This window comes from Procambarus clarkii, chromosome 40 (genome assembly GCF_040958095.1).
Source record: "Procambarus clarkii isolate CNS0578487 chromosome 40, FALCON_Pclarkii_2.0, whole genome shotgun sequence".
Taxonomy (NCBI): domain Eukaryota; kingdom Metazoa; phylum Arthropoda; class Malacostraca; order Decapoda; family Cambaridae; genus Procambarus; species Procambarus clarkii.
This window is the reverse complement of record NC_091189.1, coordinates 22591902-22617241: the sequence shown is the minus strand read 5'-3', so window position 1 is coordinate 22617241 and position 25340 is coordinate 22591902. Positions and strand designations below refer to the sequence as shown.

Genomic DNA, 25340 nt, shown 5'->3' with positions numbered 1-25340 from the left:
CAGACATCTTCCATCATCCTCCCTCAGCACAACGAGGTTGTTTATAATAACAACCTTGCGTTGTTTAGTTTAGAAGCTCGTAAACTGTTTAATAACCGTAAACAAAGCCGCAATGATTAAGGAAAGATGTAGAGGTTTCGCAAGTGGCTCCGTAATTGCTTGACGGCTCGTGGCCCTCGTTCTGACACACGCAAGAGACCACACACAACACCACCAGCCTCAACACTCACCAACACTACTCGGAAACACCAGTCCACCACGAGAAGGCTTAGTCTTGCCTTGATCAATACAAGACTTAAGTCGTAGACTTGATAGTGTTCCCAGGCCACGCTCCACACACCAGATAACGAGCCAAGCGCTACACAAATATTGTACGTGTAAATCACCAGTGTAAATTGTATGGTGTAAATGAGGAGACAGTGGGTGCTCAGAGTGAGGGCAGGCTTGGCCGCCCCTACCTAGTGTACCAACCACAATATGCACTATGATCTAAACCATTTAATTGATGTCATTGGTTTTGATATGGGGGGGGGAAGGTGGGGGTTTAACCCGTGTGACGGAGTAAGATACAAGATCAAAGTGTGACTTACCTGTACAGTAACTAGTAGAGATGACGTGTGTCGCTGGAGGTATACTCCAGGTATACTGCAGGTATACTGCAGGAGGGTGAGAGGCAGCAACGCCCTCCCTCACTCCCTCACACACACACTCCTTCACCTTCCTCCATCACCCACTTGCACCTTCCATAACTATTTTCTCCACTTCAGACTGCGGTGAACCACACAATCAGGTCTTCTCTTTAGTCGTTACCGCACATGATCTTAATGCTAATTAGTTGTTATCAAAGGTATTGTGAGGACGGGGAAGTGTGACATCACCGTATACACCCTAGCGGCCTCCTAGACCACTGCTGCACCCTAGCGGCCTCCTAGACCACTGCTGCACCCTAGCGGCCTCCTAGACCACTGCTGCACCCTAGCGGCCTCCTAGACCACTGCTGCACCCTAGCGGCCTCCTAGACCACTGCTGCACCCTAGCGGCCTCCTAGACCACTGCTGCACCCTACGCTCACTAAACCTTAACACTTTCCTCTTCACCACCTTATTTCCGTTTATTTATCAGTAATTTACACATTAAGTATTCAACGTCTATATCTTCTCACTAAGCACTTGTTGGGTTCAGTAATTTTAAGGCAGATTTTTATAAGTTATCATATGATCTTTCTGTAAACACTACAATGTTGTATACTGGTAACACTTGCAAGGTGAGTGTTAAGTTGTAGAGTGTTGCTGCGAGTGTTGGGGAAGGGTGCGGGGTGTTGTAGGGAGCCCCAGAGTGTTGGAGTGACCGTCCCAGGGAGAGACTGTTTAAGGTTCCACCGTCCGTTGGTGGAGGGGGAGAGGCAGCTGCCCCTCACTCTTCTTCCCGGCACTCAACACCGCCTGCCTCCCCTTCCTCTCTCTCTCTCTCTCTCTCTCTCCCTCCTCACCACCATATACGCTCCCCGCCTCTCCCTCAACCCATCCACATGTTACTTGCCTCCTCGGACAAGCTCACCTTACAGCTTCCCACACTATACGCAAGGCTCGCCCTCGCTCCACTGTCGCCTGCTGGTGCCCACTGAGACAGTCCAGGTGATGGGTTCGCTGAGGCAGTGTAGGTGGTAGTGGTGTCCACTGAGACAGTCCGGGTGGTGATAGTGTGGCCACTGAGGCAGGCGTGGTGGGAGTGCCCCGGGAGGGCGGACACCCAGGTAACTAAGGCACTGTACACCCTCTTGAACTAGACGGCACTTATCCTGCTCACCAATGAGAGCGGCAGCAGTGACTCAAGGTGACTGTTGTAGGAGCGAGGAAGGCTGTGGGAAGTGTGTCACGGGGTGGCGCCATGGTCACACTCCTCGCTTCACATGTCACTACCAGCCTTAACAAGTTCCCCCCACAACACCCGCCACGCTGTGTTGGGTGTAGTGACCTGACGCCTCCCTACACCACCATCCTCCTACACTCTTGTTAACATCAACAACGATCTTGTTCAAGTGAGGAGCGCCAGCAGGCAACACCACCACTCATCACACACACACACTGACGATGATGTTGCTTGTGCAGAGGGCAGCAGCAGCAGCAGCAGCACCGGAGGTTATGGTGGGGTGAGCTTCGCCCACGCCAGCCCGCCCACACACAGCCCCTCCCACACAGTGTTACCACTGCCTGGAAGCCCACGTGCACCACCGTGTCTGGGTAACACAGGGTTAGCAGCTCCGTGTAGCCATGGTAAAGATGGTGCGTATGGCACTAGCAGAGGAAGGTCGGGCGCCCTCTTGCCTGGTGAGTGAGGGGCAGACGCCGCACAGCTCGCCCTCACTCGGCACGCCTCTACACCCTGGCTGGAGTACGAGCCCAGGTGTCGTTAGTGGAGAGCAGCGTGGGGCACCTTTCTCCTGCTGGGGCACCACCTGGCCATCAACAGGAAGCTGCGAGGGCTGCTGGATAGAGCGGCGCCACACTACTCTCTACCACATCTCACCACACACTGGCGCCCTCGCTCTCTCCTCACACTGCCAGGGTGCCGTTATCACAGGGGGCGGGGCCTAGTTTCTCCCCCTCCCTCCCATCCCTTCCTTTCCCTCTCTCTCCCTTCCTCTCTTCCCTCCCTCCCTCCCTGTGCCGCGCCCAGCCATCACACAGAAAAGAGAAACCCTGGCGGTGGCAAGAGGGCGAGGAAGGAAGGAGGGGGGGGGGGTGGGGTGGGAGACTGATCATTCACAACGTTTTCTCTCAACTCCCGGCTAACGACGGCATATTTCTGACAATGACCTCGCCATTCTGCACCTGCAAGAACCAATCAGCGGCCATCTTCACCTGCTACCGGTACCACCCTCAGTAATGATACTATACCCCCAACCATATCTGACACAGCTAAGGCACAGTCACATCTGGCAGCACAGTTACCAATTACCGAAAACCCAAAACAATAAATGAATCGTGGCTACAGCGGCTGTCATTAGACCGGCCTCAGTACAGTGTCTTCGTGCAGCTAGATGTAGATGGTATCTGGATGGGATTCTGGGAGTCTACTCCCAAGAGCTTGGTCCAACAGGCTGTTGCTTGGAGCGGTCCGCAGGACCACACATCCACTACAGCCGGCCACTTCTTGTAGAAAACTGTTCAGTTTTTCTTGAAGACTTCCATTTTAGTTCTGGCAATCTTTCTTATACCTGCTGGGAGGGTACTGAACAACAGCGGACCTCTCATGTTCATAAAGTGTTCCCTAGTTGTGCCTATGGCATCTCTAATCGTCACTGGATCTATTCTGTATTTCCTTTCATATCGTTCACTCCAATATGTTATTATTCTACTGTGTAAATTTGCTTGGTTATGCTCCCCTTAACGTTACATCATCAAACATCATTATTCCCAGCATCTTCTTCAAGGAACTCAACTCAAAATGTATCAGGTTTATAATTTGTACCAAGATAAACAACAACGGCACTTTCCTGCACCGTGCGAGATTACACCCTTTCCCATTTTAATCCCTCCATTTCCACCCAAGAAGCAAATTAGAGATCAGCCCAAGCTTCGTCTTGAGGCAAAGTTCAACGTTGATGCTCTCTCCACAGAGCATCTCTCTCTCAAATCATATACACTGATGGTTCCCTACACCGCCCCACGGGTGCACCTGGAAGTGCAGTTGTCCTGACAATGGGCGATGGCTTATATTTTGAGTGGGGAGTCCGTATAAACAACTGGGCCTCTACCCTTCAGACCGAACTATTTGCCTTGCTCCTTGCACTGAAATGTGTACAAGTCTCCAAACTTGATACATTAATTGTAAGTGACTCTTTATCATCCTTAAATCATGCTCTCAACTCTTTAAGACATAACTGTAATATGCTCGTGTCCGAATACAACAAAATTATTAAGGATGGTAACAGAGTCCATTTCATGTGGTCTCCATCTCATGTTGGCCTCCGAATGCATGATAGAGCTGGTAAGTTAGCCAAAGAATCTGCCTTTAAAGGAGCCGTTGAGTGTAACCTTGGATTGTCAGTTAGCAATCTGAGAGCAGCAGTACACCGAGAACTTCAACAAAATCTTGTAGATCTGAGGCAAAGTGAAATCGACACCAGTAATTCCATCTATCATCATACTGTCACGCAAGAGGAGCCACACTCTTATGGTTCATCCAATAAAATCAGCAGACTTCTAGATGTTACTACTGCTTGGCTTAGACTCGGTTACAAGTATCTCTGGGAATTCTCATTATCTGCCGATCTAGACCTGACCAAATGTAAACTGTCAACAAAATTATTCGCACACCCTCCGTCACTATGTGATGGAGTGCGAAGAGATACGTGAATTTAGTATGATGCCATGTGCATCATCCTGGGTTGTCCTAGAACTGTCAGAATTGTTAACATGAGAAAGGAACTAAACTTGCCTTTCATTTACGAAAGAATAGTTTTACTTAGTACTATGTTTTGCGCCAAAACTTTGAAAATTATTGGTCCCCCAGCTCTATTCAAATTAAATTGAGATCCATTCTAAACAATTCTGACTGTTCTCTCAATCCGCCGCAAAAAGCTCCTTACAGTGTGTGGCTCAGTTGTTGTGCCTATAATCTTTTGAAACTGAATGTGTCTCTTAACCCTGATAAAACTGTTCATTATATTCCCCCTTGGAAAGATGTGCAGGTCTTTTTGCATTATACTCCCATCAGTGTAAAACAAATGTATAACACTGAAACTATGAGATGTATAAAATTAGAAGCAATTGGCAGTCATCTTCAAAATCTCAAGCCAACTGAATCCTATGCCTTTACTGATGGCTCTGTGCATTTAGGCACTGGTAGAACAGGTTGTGCATGTGCAGTATATAAAGGGAATGAAATGATGATGTCTAGTACACAGAGACTGAACAACTGGGCAAGCACGACACAAACTGAGCTATTGGGTATTTATCTAGCCACTGAATACCTTAAACTCAATGGTGGTGGAGTGATATTTTGTGACTCTAAAAGTGCTCTGCAGTCCTTAAATAACCCATCACAACTTACGTCTGAAGTAGCTTGTGATATTAAATGGAATGGAAGTTTTGCCAATGATAATAACTCTTGTATAAAATTTGTGTGGATCCCATCCCATGTTGGAGTTGGAAAACATGACTTTGTAGATCGATTGGCCAATGAGGCTTGCAGGGAAGAAAACACTGATTATGACTTTGGACTATCTAATGCAATTATTAGAAACATACAAATTAAAGAACTTAATTCAGATTTAGAAGAAATAAGAAATGCCCAGAGACCTGAAAGCTGCAGTATTAAAAGTTATGACAAGTTTTGTAATAAATGGTATTTGTATGGTCAGCACAGTAACAGGACCAGGCAATGTGATGTAGTCATTGCGGTAATTCGCCTTGGCTATAGACACATCTGGCAGGTTAGTGAGGCTGAGCCACTCCCAGAATACTCAGATTGTAAACTATGTGATAAACCTTTAATGCACTCACTAAAACACTATATTGTTGAATGTGAAACCGTTAAAGACTTTAGACCTCCTGGCCTCTTGTACCACCAACTGTGTAACTATTTCATTGACTCAAGTGTTCTGGACGACATCCTAACAAGTTATCCAACATTTGCTTCTCCATTTTAAAGAATGAAGAACAATTTTTATTTATATTACTTCTAAGCTGCATCACTTATGGACCCATCCCCGCCCTTGTGTGGCAGTGCACATCCCCGCCCTTGTGTGGCAGTGCACATCCCCGCCCTTGTGTGGCAGTGCACATCCCCGCCCTTGTGTGGCAGTGCACATCCCCGCCCTTGTGTGGCAGTGCACAATAGAAAGTTGATTTTACATATTCATACATTAAAACATTGATTGTAACCATGATATATATGTGCTTCAGCCTACAGTTTAGACCTATTGTCTTATGTATGACCCTCTGTCCTGCGTGACAGTGAATACCAGCATTATCCTCACTTTAATAAGACCTAATTGAATTACTCAGATTAGGCAAAATTGTAATTGTGTCAATAAAGATGTTAATTAGAACCTATACAATGGGAGCGGCTCGGCGTCAGCCCTCGCTTCGCGTACACCCTCGGCAGCTAGTTATGTGGCATATATATATATTTTATTACTAAAAGACCACAGATGTTTTGTACTGTATTCCTTACCACTGTCAGGCAAACTACAATCCATCATTAACAGAAGCCCCGGGGGAGGAGGAAGCCACGGGGGAAGAGGAGGAAGCCACGGGGGAAGAGGAGGAAGCCACGGGAGAAGAGGAGGAAGCCACGGGGGGAAGAGGAGGAAGCCACGGGGGAAGAGAAGGAAACCACGGGGGAAGAGAAGGAAACCACGGGGGAAGAGAAGGAAACCACGGGGGAAGAGGAGGAAGCCACGGGGGAAGAGGAGGAAGCCACGGGAGAAGAGGAGGAAGCCACGGGGGGAAGAGGAGGAAGCCACGGGGGAAGAGAAGGAAACCACGGGGGAAGAGAAGGAAACCACGGGGGAAGAGGAGGAAGCCACGGGGGAAGAGGAGGAAGCCACGGGAGAAGAGGAGGAAGCCACGGGGGGAAGAGGAGGAAGCCACGGGGGAAGAGAAGGAAACCACGGGGGAAGAGAAGGAAGCCACGGGGGGAAGAGGAGGAAGCCATGGGGGAAGAGGAGGAAGCCACGGGGGGAAGAGGAGGAAGCCACGGGGGGAAGAGGAGGAAGCCACGGGGGAAGAGGAGGAAGCCACGGGGGGAAGAGGAGGAAGCCACGGGGGAAGAGGAGGAAGCCACGGGAGAAGAGGAGGAAGCCACGGGGGGAAGAGGAGGAAGCCACGGGGGAAGAGGAGGAAGCCACGGGGGGAAGAGAAGGAAACCACGGGGGAAGAGAAGGAAGCCACGGGGGAAGAGGAGGAAGCCACGGGGGGAAGAGGAGGAAGCCACGGGGGGAAGAGGAGGAAGCCACGGGGGAAGAGGAGGAAGCCATGGGGGAAGAGGAGGAAGCCACGGGGGAAGAGGAGGAAGCCATGGGGGAAGAGGAGGAAGCCACGGGGGAAGAGAAGGAAACCACGGGGGAAGAGAAGGAAACCACGGGGGAAGAGGAGGAAGCCACGGGGGAAGAGGAGGAAGCCATGGGGGAAGAGGAGGAAGCCACGGGGGAAGAGGAGGAAGCCACGGGGGAAGAGGAGGAAGCCACGGGGGAAGTGGAGGAAGCCACGGGGGAAGTGGAGGAAGCCACGGGGGAAGTGGAGGAAGCCACGGGGGAAGTGGAGGAAGCCACGGGGGAAGAGGAGGAAGCCACGGGGGAAGAGGGGGAAGCCACGGGGGAAGAGGGGGAAGCCACGGGGGAAGAGAAGGAAACCACGGGGGAAGAGAAGGAAACCACGGGGGAAGAGAAGGAAGCCACGGGGGAAGAGGGGGAAGAGGGGGAAGCCACGGGGGAATAGGAGGAAGCCCGACCAAGATGTGTACAGTACATGTACAAATATGAGACTATGTTGTCATATTCCGCGCCACTCACGCCCATCTGTCTGGGGCTACTACACACCATATTACACTCGGGGAAAGACAGAAACAAAGAGAGAGAGTTAAGAAAGAGAAAGGAGGAAAGAGAAATAAGGAAAAAGAGAGCATGAGAAATAAAGAGAAAGAAGGAGAGAGAGAAAGTTAGGGGGTAGAAATAGCCTAAGCTGCTCTATCCCTTTGAGATGTATTTTTTTCTCGTCTCAATAAACGAACTTGAACTTAAGAGAGAAAGAAGAAAGAAGGAGAGGAAGAGAGAGAGAGAGAGAGAGAGAGAGAGAGAGAGAGAGAGAGAGAGAGAGAGAGAGAGAGAGAGAGAGAGAGAGAGAGAGAGAGAGAGAGAGAGAGAGAGAGAGAGCGAGAGAGAGCGAGAGAGAGCGAGAGAGAGCGAGAGAGCGAGAGAGAGCGAGAGAGAGCGAGAGCGAGAGAGAGCGAGAGAGAGCGAGAGAGAGCGAGAGAGAGCGAGAGCGAGAGAGAGCGAGAGAGAGCGAGAGCGAGAGAGAGCGAGAGCGAGAGAGAGCGAGAGCGAGCGAGAGAGCGAGAGAGAGAGAGAGCGAGAGAGAGCGAGAGAGAGCGAGAGCGAGCGAGAGAGAGAGAGAGCGAGAGAGAGAGAGAGAGAGAGAGAGAGAGCGAGAGAGCGAGAGAGCGAGAGAGCGAGAGCGAGAGCGAGAGAGAGAGAGAGAGAGAGAGAGAGAGAGAGAGAGAGAGCGAGAGAGAGAGCGAGAGAGAGCAAGAGAGAGCGAGAGAGAGAGAGAGCGAGAGAGAGCGAGAGCGAGCGAGAGCGAGAGAGAGCGAGAGCGAGCGAGAGAGAGCGAGAGCGAGAGAGAGCGAGAGCGAGAGAGCGCGAGAGAGAGCGAGAGCGAGAGAGAGCGAGAGCGAGAGAGAGCGAGAGAGCGAGAGAGAGCGAGAGCGAGAGCGAGCGAGAGAGAGAGCGAGAGAGCGAGAGAGAGCGAGAGAGAGCGAGAGAGAGCGAGAGAGAGAGCGAGAGAGAGCGAGAGAGAGCGAGAGCGAGAGAGAGCGAGAGCGAGAGAGAGCGAGAGAGAGAGAGAGCGAGAGCAAGAGAGAGCGAGAGCGAGAGCGAGAGCGAGAGAGAGCGAGAGCGAGAGAGAGCGAGAGCGAGCGAGAGCGAGAGAGAGCGAGAGAGAGAGAGACAGACAGACAGACACAGACAGACACAGACAGACAGACACAGACAGACAGACAGACAGACAGACACAGACACAGACAGACAGACACAGACAGACAGACACAGACAGACAGACAGACAGACAGACAGACAGACAGACAGACAGACAGACAGACAGACAGACAGACAGACAGACAGACAGAGTGAAAGAAAGAGACAGAGTGAAAGAAAGAGACAGAGTGAGGAAGAGAGTAAGAGAGCGAGTGAGAGAGAGTGTGAGAGAACACACACACCAGGTGTGAAGCAAGGCTCTGGGAGCCAGGCGCCAGAGACCCCCCACTTTAAACGCCACCACCCATCATATATGTATACGCCAAGACAAGGTCGGAGGTCACGCGCCCACACCTTCACCTCATCTTCCACACCTTCATGAGCTTACTGGAGCAGCTGTGTAATGTTCCACACCTCCAGAAGCTTACTGGAGCAGCTGTGTAATGTTCCACACCTCCAGAAGCTTACTGGAAAAGCTGTGTAATGTTCCACACCTCCAGAAGCTTACTGGAGCAGCTGTGTAATTGTTCCACACCAGAAGCTTACTGGAAAAGCTGTGTAATGTTCCACACCTCCAGAAGCTTACTGGAGCAGCTGTGTAATGTTCCACACCTTCAAGAGCTTACTGGAGCAGCTGTGTAATGTTCCACACCTCCAGAAGCTTACTAGAGCAACAGTGTAATGTTCCACACCTTCAAGAGCTTACTGGAGCAGCTGTGTAATGTTCCACACCTTCAAGAGCTTACTGGAGCAGCTGTGTAATGTTCCACACCTCCAGAAGGTTCACTGAACACAGTGAATAGTTCCAAAGGCCGAGAAGCTTGCCTGGAGCTGTGTGTAGAGTTCAACAGATCTAGGAGCATGTTTTGGGCATCCTCACAACCGGACCAACCAGGCTGTATTGGACATGTGGGCCTGCAAGCCGCTCCAAGCTACAGCCTGATAGACCAAGCCCCCTTTGGGCTTGGTCTACAAGGGCTGGTAGGGCTATTGAAGCATAGCTAAAGCTACAAGGGGTATTCAAGCATAGCCCCGGGCCGGGCTTTGGCAGCAGAAGAACTCTCAAACCCCAATCCAGGTACACTTACCCTCACATCTTCCCACTCCTCCCTCCTCTCTCTTACATCTTCCTCTCTTCTTCACTTTGTCGTCATCCTTCTTCTCATCTCTCCTAGCTCCACTTTCCCATCCCCCCCTCTCTCTTCCGTCCCTCCACCCCCCTCACTCTTCCCTCTTTCCCTACCACGACTCCTGCTTTACCCCCTTCCAGCCTCTTATTCCATTTCACCATCGCTATCGTCCCTCTCTCACGTACCCCTCCCCCCCCTTCCTTTTAGCTTTCCTGCTAGCATCCTTAATCCCTCTCCCCTCACTCTAGCCTTTGTCCTCTCCCCTTTCCTCCCCAGTACTGCCTCTCGCCTCACCTCCCCCACCCCCTCTTCACCCATTTCTCTCCACCACGGTACCTCCCATTTTCCCACTGGAAAGTATTCTTCAGTTCTCCCCATGATACACATCTCTGAGTCACTTCTAACCTCAGCCCACCTCTCTCAATCCACCTCATCTCCACTCGATCTTGAAACAGTTTGCCTGATGAAGGATGGGGCTTAGACAACCTGGAGAACTTTTCTGACCAGAAGATACGAGCTAAATACCACATATTTAGGTATGGTACAAATATAGAGCTAACTCGAAATGCGAGGTACAAGTCACATCTGCTCGTCCTCAATAATGGTACCTGAATTGTACCTCGTACCAAAATGTACCTCATTTTGTGTGCTATCACTCCATGGTCACATTTATCAAATGCCTTTGCGAAGTCCGTGTATACCACATCTGCATTCTGTTATTTTGTCGTAATGGTCAAGTAGCTGTGAGAGGCATGATCTTCCTGCACTAAATCCATGTTGGCCTGGGTTGTGGAGGTCATTGGTCTCCATGAAACTAGTGACCTGACTCCTGATCACTCAAATACTTTTATTGAGAGACGTTGGTGCAACTGGTCTACAAGTCTTTGCCAATGCTTTGCTCCCTCCCTTCTGAAGAGGAGCTTTATCTGCTGCTTTAAGCGCATCTGGTATCTCCCCCGTGTCCAAGCTTTTCCTCCACACTATACTGAGTGCCTGTGCTACTGGCGCCTTGCATTTCTTTATAAATATTGAATTCCGTGAGTCTGGACCCGGGGCTGAATGCATGGGCATGTTGTCAATTTCTCTTTCAAAATCTGCCACGCTCGTGTTGATATCAGTTATAGTTACACAGGGGTTTGGAGATCACGCATAAAGAAGCTGTCCGGATCTTGCACTTCTTTCATGCTGCTTATTGCAAGAATTATTATTGGGGTGCTAAACATGTTCTCATTTTTTAGGATTTCACTAATTTCTTTGTCATCCTTTGTGTACGAACCCTCACTTGCAGGAATAGATCCAATACTGGCAGTAGTTTTGCTTTTTGATTTCGAGCCCTAACGAGCCTAATTTTCCCTAATTTTCAAGCAGTTTCCCTAATTTGCAATTCCCACACATGTTAAGAGAGAATGTTAACACCAGTCACCACGGCTGTCCCGCCTGGAGTACTGTTAGGTGGTCACACCCACCGTCAGAGCAGGAGAGGTTGCCGAGATAGAGGCAACACACACAACACTCACGCCACCCACATACACGATAAAGCACCACATAAGCATAATTTGGGTGCCGTACTCGAGGTGGGACAGCATAAGTGATTTGAACACTATGAGCAGTGAGAAGGAAGCCCTGCATTTGAAGGTTCTTGAAATCCATTCAATAATTTTTCTAGCTAACGCTATAAAAGGAGGGTGTAGGGGTGTAGGGAGGAGGAGGGTGTAGAGGTGAGTGTAGGGAGGGGAGGAGGGTTTAGGGGTGAGAGCAGGGAGGAGGAGAAAGTGAATGATGGGTAGCAGAGGCCACAAACATTTACACAACAAGGGCCTGCAACTTGATCATCTTGTTGAAAGACGGTCTTAACACTCCATACACGTACACACATACACACGCACGCACTCACGCACGCACGCATGCACACAAACACACACATACACACACAAAGAATGACAAGGCGGTGTGTGACCTCACCAGTGATGCGGTCAAAAGGAATATATTGGAGCTGAATGTGACAAAGACTGTTGGGCCTGACAGAATATCACCGTGGATTCTAAAGGAAGGTGCAGAAGCACTAAGTGTGCCACTCTCTATGGTGTATAACAGGTCACTGGAAACAGGAGACCTACCAGAAAGCTGGAAGACAGCTAATGTAGTCCCAATATACAAAAAGGGTGACAGGCAAGAGGCACTGAACTACAGGCCAGTTTCCCTAACGTGTATACCATGTAAGGTGATGAAGATCGTGAGGAAAAGGCTCGGAGAGCATCTGGAGGGAAATAGTTTTGTAACACACCACCGGCATGGGTTCAGAGATGGTAAATCGTGTCTCACAGGTTTAATAGAATTCTATGACAAAGCAACGAAAATTAGGCAAGAAAGAGAAGGGTGGGCCGACTGCATTTCCATGGACTTTCAGAAGGCCTTTGACACAGTACACCATAAAAGGTTGTTACGAAAGTTGGAGCAACAGGCAGGAGTAAAAGGTAAGGTGCCCCAGTGGATAAGGGGGGGCATCTAAGCAACTGGAAATAGCGAGTAACTGTGAGAGGGGAGATATCAGAGTGATGAGATGTTACCAGCGGGGTTCCACCAAACTTGGACCCATCCTGTTTCTATGTAAACGACCTTCTAGAAGGTATAGACTCATTCCTCTCAATGTTTGCTGATGATGTAAAAATTATGAGAAGAATCAAGACAGATGAAGATAGACAGACTACAGGACGACCTGGACAAACTGGAGAAATGGTCTAGAAAATGGCTACTAAAGTTCAACTCAGGAAAGTTTAAAATAATGAAATTAGGCGAAAGGATCAGAAGCTGAACACAATGTACCATCTGGGAGGTGAAATCCTGCAAGAGTCTATAAATAGAGAGAAAGATCTGGTATCGGCCTCATATCGAGGCCGATACCTAGATAACGTCAACATTACGGTATATTAATTTATACAGATGCGTCGCATTTTTAACGGTTTAGTTGAATGCGTAAAAAACACGATGTATTAATCGAGAGGACATGATAATTACAACGACCTAAGAACAGTCTTCAAACTAAGTCAACTCCATGGAGATATAATTCTATAATTAATAATTCTCTAAGTAAATATAATTCTGTACACACACACACACGAAGAGCAGGGACACAGTTCAGAAAGCGTGGAAAGAGAGCCCAGAGGTAAGAGGGATATATCCGGCAATGTTGGCTAAGCGTGAGAGTGAGCACCTAAGTGGACCGGTCCACAGCCCGCCCCTCGCCTAATACCGCCCACTTTTGACGCAATCCTCCAATATGTTAAAAATGCCACGCACTTATACAAAATTATAGCTATGTAATATTGACATTTTCTATACATAGAGATCGATCTCTTAGGCAGATTACTTGCGTTGATACGTTTCTAGTTAGTCACTAACTAGTTAAGCGTTTCTAGTTATCCCCATCGCCACTATGGCGTCTCCTATGTCCAACTACTTGGAGTGGACGGTAGAGCGACAGTCTCGCTTCTCACGGGTCGGTGTTCAATCCCCGACCATATTCATTTCCTCCGACCTATCCTAAATCCTAATCTTCCTATCCCTTCCTATTACTTTACATTCCGTCCACCAGATGACCACAGACTAAGTGGTCTCAACTCTGTGTCAATGTGTCCTCTCACCTGAGTCACAGTCTACGTAATCCCGTTGTCTTCAGTCATTTATTATACACCACATACCCAACCCGTGATCTGTACACCCCATACCCAACCCGTGATCTGTACACCACATACCCAACCCGTGATCTGTACACCCCATACCCAACCCGTGACCTGTACACCACATACCCAACCCGTGATCTGTACACCCCATACCCAACCCGTGATCTGTACACCCCATACCCAACCCGTGATCTGTACACCACATACCCAACCCGTGACCTGTACACCACATACCCAACCCGTGATCTGTACACCACATACCCAACCCGTGATCAGTACACCACATACCCAACCCGTGATCAGTACACCACATACCCAACCCGTGATCTGTACACCACATACCCAACCCGTGACCTGTACACCACATACCCAACCCGTGACCTGTACACCACATACCCAACCCGTGACCTGTACACCACATACCCAACCCGTGATCTGTACACCACATACCCAACCCGTGATCAGTACACCACATACCCAACCCGTGATCAGTACACCACATACCCAACCCGTGATCAGTACACCACATACCCAACCCGTGATCAGTACACCACATACCCAACCCGTGATCTGTACACCACATACCCAACCCGTGATCAGTACACCACATACCCAACCCGTGATCAGTACACCACATACCCAACCCGTGATCTGTACACCACATACCCAACCCGTGACCTGTACACCACATACCCAACCCGTGACCTGTACACCCCATACCCAACCCGTGATCTGTACACCCCATACCCAACCCGTGACCTGTACACCACATACCCAACCCGTGATCTGTACACCACATACCCAACCCGTGACCTGAACACCACATACCCAACCCGTGATCTGTACACCACATACCCAACCCGTGACCTGTACACCACATACCCAACCCGTGACCTGTACACCACATACCCAACCCGTGACCTGTACACCACATACCCAACCCGTGATCTGTACACCACATACCCAACCTGTGATCTGTACACCACATACCCAACCCGTGACCTGTACATCACATACCCAACCCGTGATCTGTACACCACATACCCAACCCGTGACCTGTACACCACATACCCAACCCGTGACCTGTACATCACATACCCAACCCGTGATCTGTACACCACATACCCAACCCGTGACCTGTACACCACATACCCAACCCGTGACCTGTACATCACATACCCAACCCGTGACCTGTACATCACATACCCAACCCGTGATCTGTACACCACATACCCAACCCGTGACCTGTACATCACATACCCAACCCGTGATCTGTACACCACATACCCAACCCGTGATCCCCCAGAAAGATCTGGAGGGTTACGGGGAGCGGGTGAACCATTTTCACTGATTGGCTAGTTTTGTGAGGCTCTCGTGGAGGTCACCCGGGGAGCTCACCCGGAGAGCTCACCCGGAGAGCTCACCCGGAGAGCTCACCCGGAGAGCTCACTCGGAGAGCTCACTCGGAGAGCTCACCCGGAGAGCTCACCCGGAGAGCTCACCCGGAGAGCTCACCCGGGGAGCTCACCCGGAGAGCTCACCCGGAGAGCGCACCCGGAGAGCTCACCCGGAGAGCTCACCCGGAGAGCTCACCAGGAGAGCTCACCAGGAGAGCTCACCAGGGGAGCTCACCCGGGGAGCTCACCCGGGGAGCCGCCTTGCCATTCACCATGATGGTCGCCGACAGCAAGTGACGGCTACTAAGCTAGAGAAAGTTACAATATAAAGGATGCCCCTGTTACCCAGCAGTAAACAGGTACCTGAGAGTTAGACAGCTGCTATGGGCTGCTTCCTGGCGGTAAACAAAAAGGAGGCCTGGTCGAGGACCGGGCCGCGGGGATGCTAAGCCCCGAAATCATCACAAGATAACCTGAAGATAGGCTGGCTAACCGTCTGGCCACGGTCCTTCCTCAACCCTCACGGGTCTCACTCACCAATATTTCTCGTGTTTGATAATGTTAAGCTCTTACGTCTGGCACCTTTGATGGCAACACAACCCACACTACCACAACCCTCACTACCACAACCCACACTACCACAACCCTCACTACCACAACCCTCACTACCACAACCCTCACTACCACAACCCACACTACCACAACCCTCACTACCACAACCCACACTACCTCAACCCTCACTACCACAACCCTCACTACCACAATCCTCACTACCACAACCCACACTACCACAACCCACACTACCACAACCCTCACTACCACAACCCACACTACCTCAACCCTCACTACCACAACCCTCACTACCACAACCCACACTACCACAACCCTCACTACCACAACCCTCACTACCACAACCCACACTACCTCAACCCTCACTACCACAACCCACACTACCACAACCCACACTACCACAACCCACACTACCACAACCCACACTACCACAACCCACACTACCACAACCCACACTACCACAACCCACACTACCACAACCCACACTACCACAACCCTCACTACCACAACCCACACTACCACAACCCACACTACCACAACCCACACTACCACAACCCACACTACCACAACCCTCACTACCACAACCCACACTACCACAACCCACACTACCACAACCCACACTACCACAACCCACACTACCACAACCCACACTACCACAACCCACACTACCACAACCCACACTACCACAACCCACACTACCACAACCCACACTACCACAACCCACACTACCACAACCCACACTACCACAACCCACACTACCACAACCCACACTACCACAACCCTCACTACCACAACCCTCACTACCACAACCCACACTACCACAACCCTCACTACCACAACCCTCACTACCACAACCCACACTACCACAACCCTCACTACCACAACCCACACTACCACAACCCTCACTACCACAACCCACACTACCTCAACCCTCACTACCACAACCCACACTACCACAACCCACACTACAACAACCCACACTACCACAACCCACACTACCACAACCCACACTACCACAACCTTCACTACCACAACCCACACTACCACAACACACTACCACAACCCTCACTACCACAACCCACACTACCACAACACACACTACCACAACCCTCACTACCACAACCCTCACTACCACAACCCTCACTACCACAACCCACACTACCACAACCCACACTACCACAACACACACTACCACAACCCACACTACCACAACCCTCACAACCTCAACCCTCACTACCACAACCCTCACTACCACAACCCTCATTACCACAACCCTCACTACCACAACCCACACTACCACAACACACACTACCACAACCCTCACTACCACAACCCTCACTACCACAACCCTCACTACCACAACCCTCACTACCACAACCCTCACTACCACAACCCTCACTACCACAACCCTCACTACCACAACCCTCACTACCACAACCCTCACAACCTCAACCCTCACTACCACAACCCTCACTACCACAACCATCACTACCACAACCATCACTACCACAACCCTCACTACCACAACCCTCACTACCACAACCCACACTACCACAACCCTCACTACCACAACCCTCACTACCACAACCCACACTACCACAACCCACACTACCACAACCCTCACTACCACAACCCTCACTACCACAACCCTCACTACCACAACCCTCACTACCACAACCCACACTACCACAACCCTCACTACCACAACCATCACTACCACAACCCTCACTACCACAACCCACATTACCACTACCCTCACTACCACAACCATCACTACCACAACCCTCACTACCACAACCCACACTACCACAACCCTCACAACCTCAACCCTCACTACCACAACCCACACTACCACAACCCACACTACCACAACCCTCACTACCACAACCCTCACTACCACAACCCTCACTACCACAACCCTCACTACCACAACCCACACTACCACAACCCTCACTACCACAACCCTCACTACCACAACCCACACTACCACAACCCTCACTACCACAACCCTCACTACCACAACCCTCACTACCACAACCCTCACTACCACAACCCTCACTACCACAACCCTCACTACCACAACCCTCACTACCACAACCCACACTACCACAACCCACACTACCACAACCCACACTACCACAACCCACAGTTACCAAGGTGTGGTATCCGTTATTAATCAATTAGAGACACCTGGCGGCGGTAAACACCTGGAGCACCAGCGTTATGCCCCCCCCCCCAAACCCTCGTTCCCACGCGAGGGAATTTATTTCCTTGACGCTGACGATACTCAGGATATCGCGATATCCTGAACTGACAGGATAGATAAGGACATTATTTAATACGGTTGGCACACGCACAAGGGGACACAGGTGGAAGCTGAGTACCCAGTCGGTCGGCCGAGCGGACAGCACGCTGGACTTGTGATCCTGTGGTCCCGGGTTCGATCCCGGGCGCCGGCGAGAAACGATGGACAGAGTTTCTTTCACCCTATGCCCCTGTTACCTAGCAGTAAATAGGTACCTGGGAGTTAGTCAGCTGTCACGGGCTGCTTCCTGGGGGTGGAGGCCTGGTCGAGGACCGGGCCGTGGGGACGCTAAAGCCCCGAAATCATCTCAAAACCTCAAGATAACCCAAATGAGCCACAGAGACAATAGAAATAATTTTTCCAGTGTCAGAGTAGTTAGTAAATGGAATGCATTAGGCAGTGATGTGGTGGAGGCTGACTCCATACACAGTTTCATGTGTAGATATGATAGAGCCCAGTAGGCTCAGCAACCTGTACACCAGTTGATTGACAGTTGAGAGGCGGGACCAAAGAGCCGAAGCTCAAAACCTGGAGAAGAACAATTAGGGGAGTAGACATGCACCCACCTTGCTTGCAGGGAGGGTGCTGCGATCACCCTGCAACTGATCTCCCTAACCATTATTCATGTCATCCCTCCTGTCTTATGATCAGCTCTCCCATCCCTCCCCCTCCTCCCATTGATCGCTCCCCCACTCCCCATAATATCCCTTCCTCTCATCCTTGTTCACATTACCATGAAACCCTATTTCTCACTTAGTTGCGCTTTCCCTTCTCGCTTGTTCTTATTTCCTCTCTTTAATATATTCCCCTTCGCCCGGAATCAATCTATAGCTACCCAACTACCTCGCTCTCGCGCGCGCGCTCTCTCTCTCGCTCTCTCTCTCGCTCGCGCTCTCTCTCGCTCGCGCTCTCTCTCGCTCGCGCTCTCTCTCGCTCGCGCTCTCTCTCGCTCGCGCTCTCTCTCGCTCGCGCTCTCTCTCGCTCGCGCTCTCTCTCGCTCGCGCTCTCTCTCGCTCGCGCTCTCTCTCGCTCGCGCTCTCTCTCGCTCGCGCTCTCTCTCGCTCGCGCTCTCTCTCGCTCGCGCTCTCTCTCGCTCGCGCTCTCTCTCGCTCGCGCTCTCTCTCGCTCGCGCTCTCTCTCGCTCGCGCTCTCTCTCGCTCGCGCTCTCTCTCGCTCGCGCTCTCTCTCGCTCGCGCTCTCTCTCGCTCGCGCTCTCTCTCGCTCGCGCTCTCTCTCGCTCGCTCTCTCTCTCGCTCGCTCTCTCTCTCGCTTGCTCTCTCTCTCTCTCGCTCTCTCTCTCTCTCGCTCTCTCTCTCTCCTGGGTGGCCACGGGGTCACCCAGGGTAGGAGCCACGGGGGCACAAGGCAGGTGGGTACACTTCCCTCACACAGTGTTCCACCGAGGTGTTCCACTCCTCCCATCATCAACATCCCTTCACCAGCCTTAAGATGTCAAGTGATGTAGCCAAAAAGGAGTTGTTGTTTTAGCGAGTGTATACAGTACTTCTGGTCAGTGGGAGGGGAGAGAGGGGCGTGGGAGGGGAGAGAGGGGCGTGGGAGGGGAGAGAGGGGCGTGGGAGGGGAGAGAGGGGCGTGGGAGGGGAGAGAGGGGCGTGGGAGGGGAGAGAGGGGCGTGGGGAGGGAGGGAGGGCAGTGTGACTAACAAGTGAGGGCCGGAGTGTCAACGGTAGACAGCACGTAGTGTGAGGGCCGTCTTCCCGGAGCAGGAGCACTGGCAACAGTCACAGTGGGAGGAAGGACGTGTGAGGTTAGTGAACGGTGGAGGGGTGAGCCGCGGGGTGAGGCAGGGCACATCACCGCCCTCATTACACCTTCCTCATCACTCTCTCACTCCTACATACACAACACTCAAGTTATCTGTAAACATTTAATAGTCCCTAAGTGACCAATGACTCCAGGGATCCTTCAAGGAAGCTATGGTGGCTGGCACACCACACGACTTTTTTATGGTTATTTTTGTTTTCTGTTTTATAATTATTTTCTACCACAGACGTGGCCACACATTTACAATGCTAATCAGCATATTACATTTTCTTCTGTCCTCCATGGACAGGGTGAGAGATGTTAAACATATAGTTCAGGGGTTATTGAACAATCAACCACAGAAGGTGATTGTAGTGCTTTTAAAATGCTAAGCTAACCTACAGACATAAATACATAGATGGACAGAGTTACGTCTGCCATACATAAAGTGGTCGATGTGTCTTTTACATGGTGTCATTAATGTGCATTTACAAAGGTGAAATGTCATTCTTATCAGCTTCCACATATACTTTATACACATAAATATACACACACACACACATACATATATACACACACATACATTTGTCTCTTTTACTCTGACAGGTTGAGATAGCTGTTAGAGAAACTAGTGTGCAATTAAGCACTTAACCACTTAAGGTGATTATGGCGCTTTTACAAGCTCAGGTTATATAGTTACATCACATACATTGTATAGTTGATGCATTACATGGTGGGGTGCCTTACGGTCCTCGAGCCAGCACTACTCTTACCGAGGGCAACACTCACAGTACAACACACAAGCGTCTCACTCACACACTGACAGGTATTGTATGCCAGTTTAACATGTGCTTCAGTCACGAGAGCCTGCTGGCAACTAGTGCATGACAGTCTACGTCTGTCATGACACACGATGACCGCTGCTGACTGTTGACCGTCAGCTACTGGTCAATACCAACAGGCTAGACACCAGGGGGCCACATTCACGAAAGCACTTGCGAACGTGTACATCTTTCCTCAATCTTTGACGGCTTTGGTTACATTTATTAAACAGTGAAAGCATGAAAACTTCCCGTTCAACTGTTGTTATTGTTATAAACAGCCTCCTGGTGCTTCGGAGCTCATTAACCGTTTAATAACTGGAAACAAAGCCGCCAAAGATTGAGAAAAGAAGTACAGGTTCGTAAGTACTTGCGTAAGTGCTTTCGTGAATCTGGCCGCAGGAAACTGTCCAGACACCAGCACCCCCACCACCGCCGCTCTCTCTAACTCCCTCCAATAACTTTATCTCTAGTAAATACTTTACGAGCTCGGAAGCACTACGAGGTTCTCTAACACTACTAACCTTGAGTTGTAAAGATTCCAATCTCGTAAACTGCTTAATAAATATAAACTAAGCCGCCACGCTCGAGGAAAGATGTACAGGTTTCGTGAGTGGACAGACAAGAGCATGACGAGTCCTGGCCTTGAGCGCATCAAGGCTTTTGAACCGCCGCCTCCCCCCCACTTGCCACTCCGTACAAACTCCAACCTTCTAACAAAACCAGAAACGGACCAACCCAAGCCGTCCGTGGCATAGAAAACGTAGATATGTGCGAGTCGTTCCTTATATGGTCTTAGTTAAGAGGATGGGTTGAGCCCGTCCCAATGACCTCATTAGCCGCACCTGTCATCCCACATTAACGCACCACAATGTTAACGTTATCGACCGCAACGTCAAAATGCCGACGTTTTACGTCAAAATTGACGCAGCGTTATATTGACGCTTCCTCGGGCATCTGACGCCTCGCTTAGCTGTTCGAATCAAGGTTCGAACGCTTTTTACTAGACATACGACCCCACCATCTGTGCAACACCCCCCCCCCCCACCATCTGTGTAACACCACCCCCACCATCTGTGCAACACCCCTCCCCCCACCATCTGTGCAACACCCCTCCCCCCCACCATCTGTGCAACACCCCTCCCCCCCACCATCTGTGCAACACCCCTCCCCCCACCATCTGTGCAACACCCCCCCCCCCCCACCATCTGTGCAACACCCCCCCCCCCCCCACCATCTGTGTAACACCACCCCCACCATCTGTGTAACACCCCCCCCCCCCACCATCTGTACAACACACCATACCTGGTTAAACACAAGACAAAGTTAGAGAAGATTTGAGAAAGAAAAATTGAAACAATTGAACTAAGGCTACAAGACTCATACAAACCCCAGGAGAGGCAAAGAGAGCAAAAGGCCATCAGTGAGAGAGAAATCCGAAATATTTGTTCTCCTATGCAAAATCAATATTAAAAACCACATCTAGTATCGGGCCCCTGCGAAAGGGAGATGGAACTTTCACCGATGACAACAAAGAAATGAGCGAGCTACTGAGGAAGCAGTACGACTCTGTTTTCAGCGAGCCACTAAACACACTGAAGATTGATAACACAAAGGAATTTTTCATGGATAAGATACTAACATCAAATCATATATCTGACGTCACCCTATCCCCACTGGATTTTGAAGAAGCCAAAGACAGTATGCCTATGCACTCTGCACCAGGCCCTGATTCTTGGAACTCTATATTCCCCAAGAACTGTAAGAAAAAACGATATCGCAGGCCCTTCACATTCTTTGGAGACAAAACCTAGATACTGGCATTATCCGTGACATGTTAAAAAAAAGCAGAGATAGCGCCACTCCATAAAGGAGGAAATAAGGCAGAGGCAAAAAATTACAGACCGATAGCACTAACATCGCACATCATAAAAATCTTTGAGAAAGTGCTATGAAGATCACAAAATACATGGAATCACAGCATCTCCATAACCCCGGACAACATGGTTTCAGAACAGGGCGCTCTTGCCTGTTGCAGTTGCTGGACCACTATGATATGGCATTAGATGCTATGGAAGACAAACAAAACACCGATATGATTTACACAGATTTCACAAAAGCTTTTAACAAATGTGACCATGGTGTTATTGCACACAATATGCGTTCAAAGGGAATTACCGGAATAATAGGCAGATGGATCTACAATTTCCTGACCAACAGAACCCAATGTGTAATAGTCAACAAAATAAACTCCGGACCATCAACCGTGAAGAGCTCAGTCCCCCAGGGTACTGTGCTTGCTTCAGTACTTTTTCTCATCCTCATATCGGACATAGACAAGGACACAATCTATAGTACTGTATCATCCTTTGCAAATAATACTAGGATTTTTATGTGAGTAGACCACAGAGGACACAGCAAACCTCCAATCAGGCGTAAATCAGGTCTTTCAATGGGCTACAGAAATTAATATGGTATTTAATGTAGATAAGTTCCAGTTCATGCGCTATGGAAAAAATTAAAATACAAAAACAGAAACCACGTACAAAACGCAGTCAAATCATAACATAGAACGAAAAAGCAAAGTAAAGGATCTGGGTGTACTCATGTCGGAAGACCTTACCTTTAAAGAACACAATAAAGTAGCCGTCACAACTGCAAAAAAAATGACAGATTGGATAACAAGAACTTTTCACACTAGAGATGCTATACCGATGATGATACTTTTCAAGACTCTAGTGCTCTCTTAGAGTGGAGTACTGCTGCACAATGACAGCTCCTTTCAAAGCTGGAGAAATTGTTGACCTGGAGAGCGTGCAGAGATCCTTAACTGCTAGAATCCACTCAGTAAAACATCTAAACTATTGGGACCAACTAAAGAGCCTAAATCTGTATTCTCTTGAGCGCAGGCGGGAGAGATACATAATAATTTACACGTGGAAAATAGTAGAGGGGCTGGTCCCAAACCTGCACACAGAAATAACACCACATGAGACCAGAAGACATGGCAGGATGTGCAGAATACCCCCGTTGAAGAGCAGAGGTGCAACAGGTACTCTGAGAGAGAACTATCAACATCAGAGGCCCGAGACTGTTCAACACGCTTCCACTACACATAAGGGACATAACTGGCCGACCCCTCACAGTATTCAAGAGAGAACTGGATAAAAACCTCCAAAGGATACCTGATCAACCAGACTGTGACTCATACGTCAGGCTGCGAGGCTGCAGCCGGATCCAACAGCCTGGTTGACCAGTCCAGCAATCAGTAGGCTTGGTCAACGACTGGGCCGTGGGGACGCTAAGCCCTGAAAACACCTCAAAGGAGGTGTCAGAGTAGCTAACAAATGGAATGCATTAGGCAGTGATGTGGTGGAGGCTGACTCCATAAACAGCTGATGGAGCCCCGTAGGCTCAAGAAACTGTGCACTAGTTGAATGACAGTTAAGAGGCGGGACCATAGAGCCAGAACTCAACCCCCGCAAGCACAACTAGGTGAGTACACCACCCACCACCACTAACAATTCTCGGGAAGGTGTTCATCGATTTTACCCGGAAGGAGCCCGACAAGACGGATAGAAGACACGGAGGCACCAGGGGTCACGGAGGCACCAGGGGTCACGGAGGCACCAGGGTCACGGAGGCACCAGGGGTCACGGAGGCACCAGGGGTCACGGAGGCACCAGGGTCACGGAGGCACCAGGGGTCACGGAGGCACCAGGGGTCACGGAGGCACCAGGGGTCACGGAGGCACCAGGGGTCACGGAGGCACCAGGGGCCACGGAGGCACCAGGGGCCACGGAGGCACCAGGGACCACGAAGGCACCAGGGGTCACGAAGGCACCAGGGGTCACGGAGGCACCAGGGGTCACGGAGGCACCAGGGGTCACGGAGGCACCAGGGGCCACGGAGGCACCAGGGGCCACGGAGGCACCAGGGACCACGGAGGCACCAGGGGTCACGAAGGCACCAGGGGTCACGAAGGCACCAGGGTCACGGAGGCACCAGGGGCCACGGAGGCACCAGGGGCCACGGAGGCACCAGGGGCCACGGAGGCACCAGGGGTCACGGAGGCACCAGGGGTCACGGAGGCACCAGATAATGACATCGTTCACCTCAGTGCCAAGGTGCACGGAGCCACACAACGCTACACACCGCCATACAACCAACAATAATCTCGTCAAATAAATAGTTTTAGTGTGAGGGTTCAGATGACGGAGGATACGAGGTCTTAACTTACAGTACCACCAGGACCAGCAGCGGTCTTAGTCAAACATGCTACAGAATGTCAACAATAAATGGTCTCACACAATATTTTACATCATTTGATACTTTAGACCAAATGTTTGTTTCTATTAATTGTTAGGCTTTGGCTTTCCTTTCCTGCTTCAGGTTCCTCGTTTTGGTTTTGGAGCTGAGCCACTACCAGAAGACTCAGATTGTAAACTCTGTGATAAACCTTTAATGCACTCACTAAAACACTATATTGTTGAATGTGAAACCGTTAAAGACTTTAGACCTCCTGGCCTCTTGTACCACCAACTGTGTAACTATTTCATTGACTCAGGTGTTCTGGACGACATCCTAACAATTTATCCAACATTTGCTTCTCCATTTTAAAGAATGAAGAACAATTTTTGTTTATATTACTTCTAAGCTGCATCACTTACGGACCCATCCCCGCCCTTGTGTGGCAGTGCACATCCCCGCCCTTGTGTGGCAGTGCACATCCCCGCCCTTGTGTGGCAGTGCACATCCCCGCCCTTGTGTGGCAGTGCACATCCCCGCCCTTGTGTGGCAGTGCACATCCCCGCCCTTGTGTGGCAGTGCACATCCCCGCCCTTGTGTGGCAGTGCACATCCCCGCCCTTGTGTGGCAGTGCACATCCCCGCCCTTGTGTGGCAGTGCACATCCCCGCCCTTGTGTGGCAGTGCACATCCCCGCCCTTGTGTGGCAGTGCACATCCCCGCCCTTG

General features: G+C 50.4%; 1 protein-coding gene across 13 annotated transcripts in view; it reads left to right on the top strand.

Moving 5' to 3' along the window:
- The window catches only part of LOC123757975 (tyrosine-protein kinase Src64B), a 322311-nt gene that overhangs the window by 86728 nt on the left and 210243 nt on the right, over positions 1–25340 (top strand). The gene's annotated exons all lie outside the window — the stretch shown is intronic.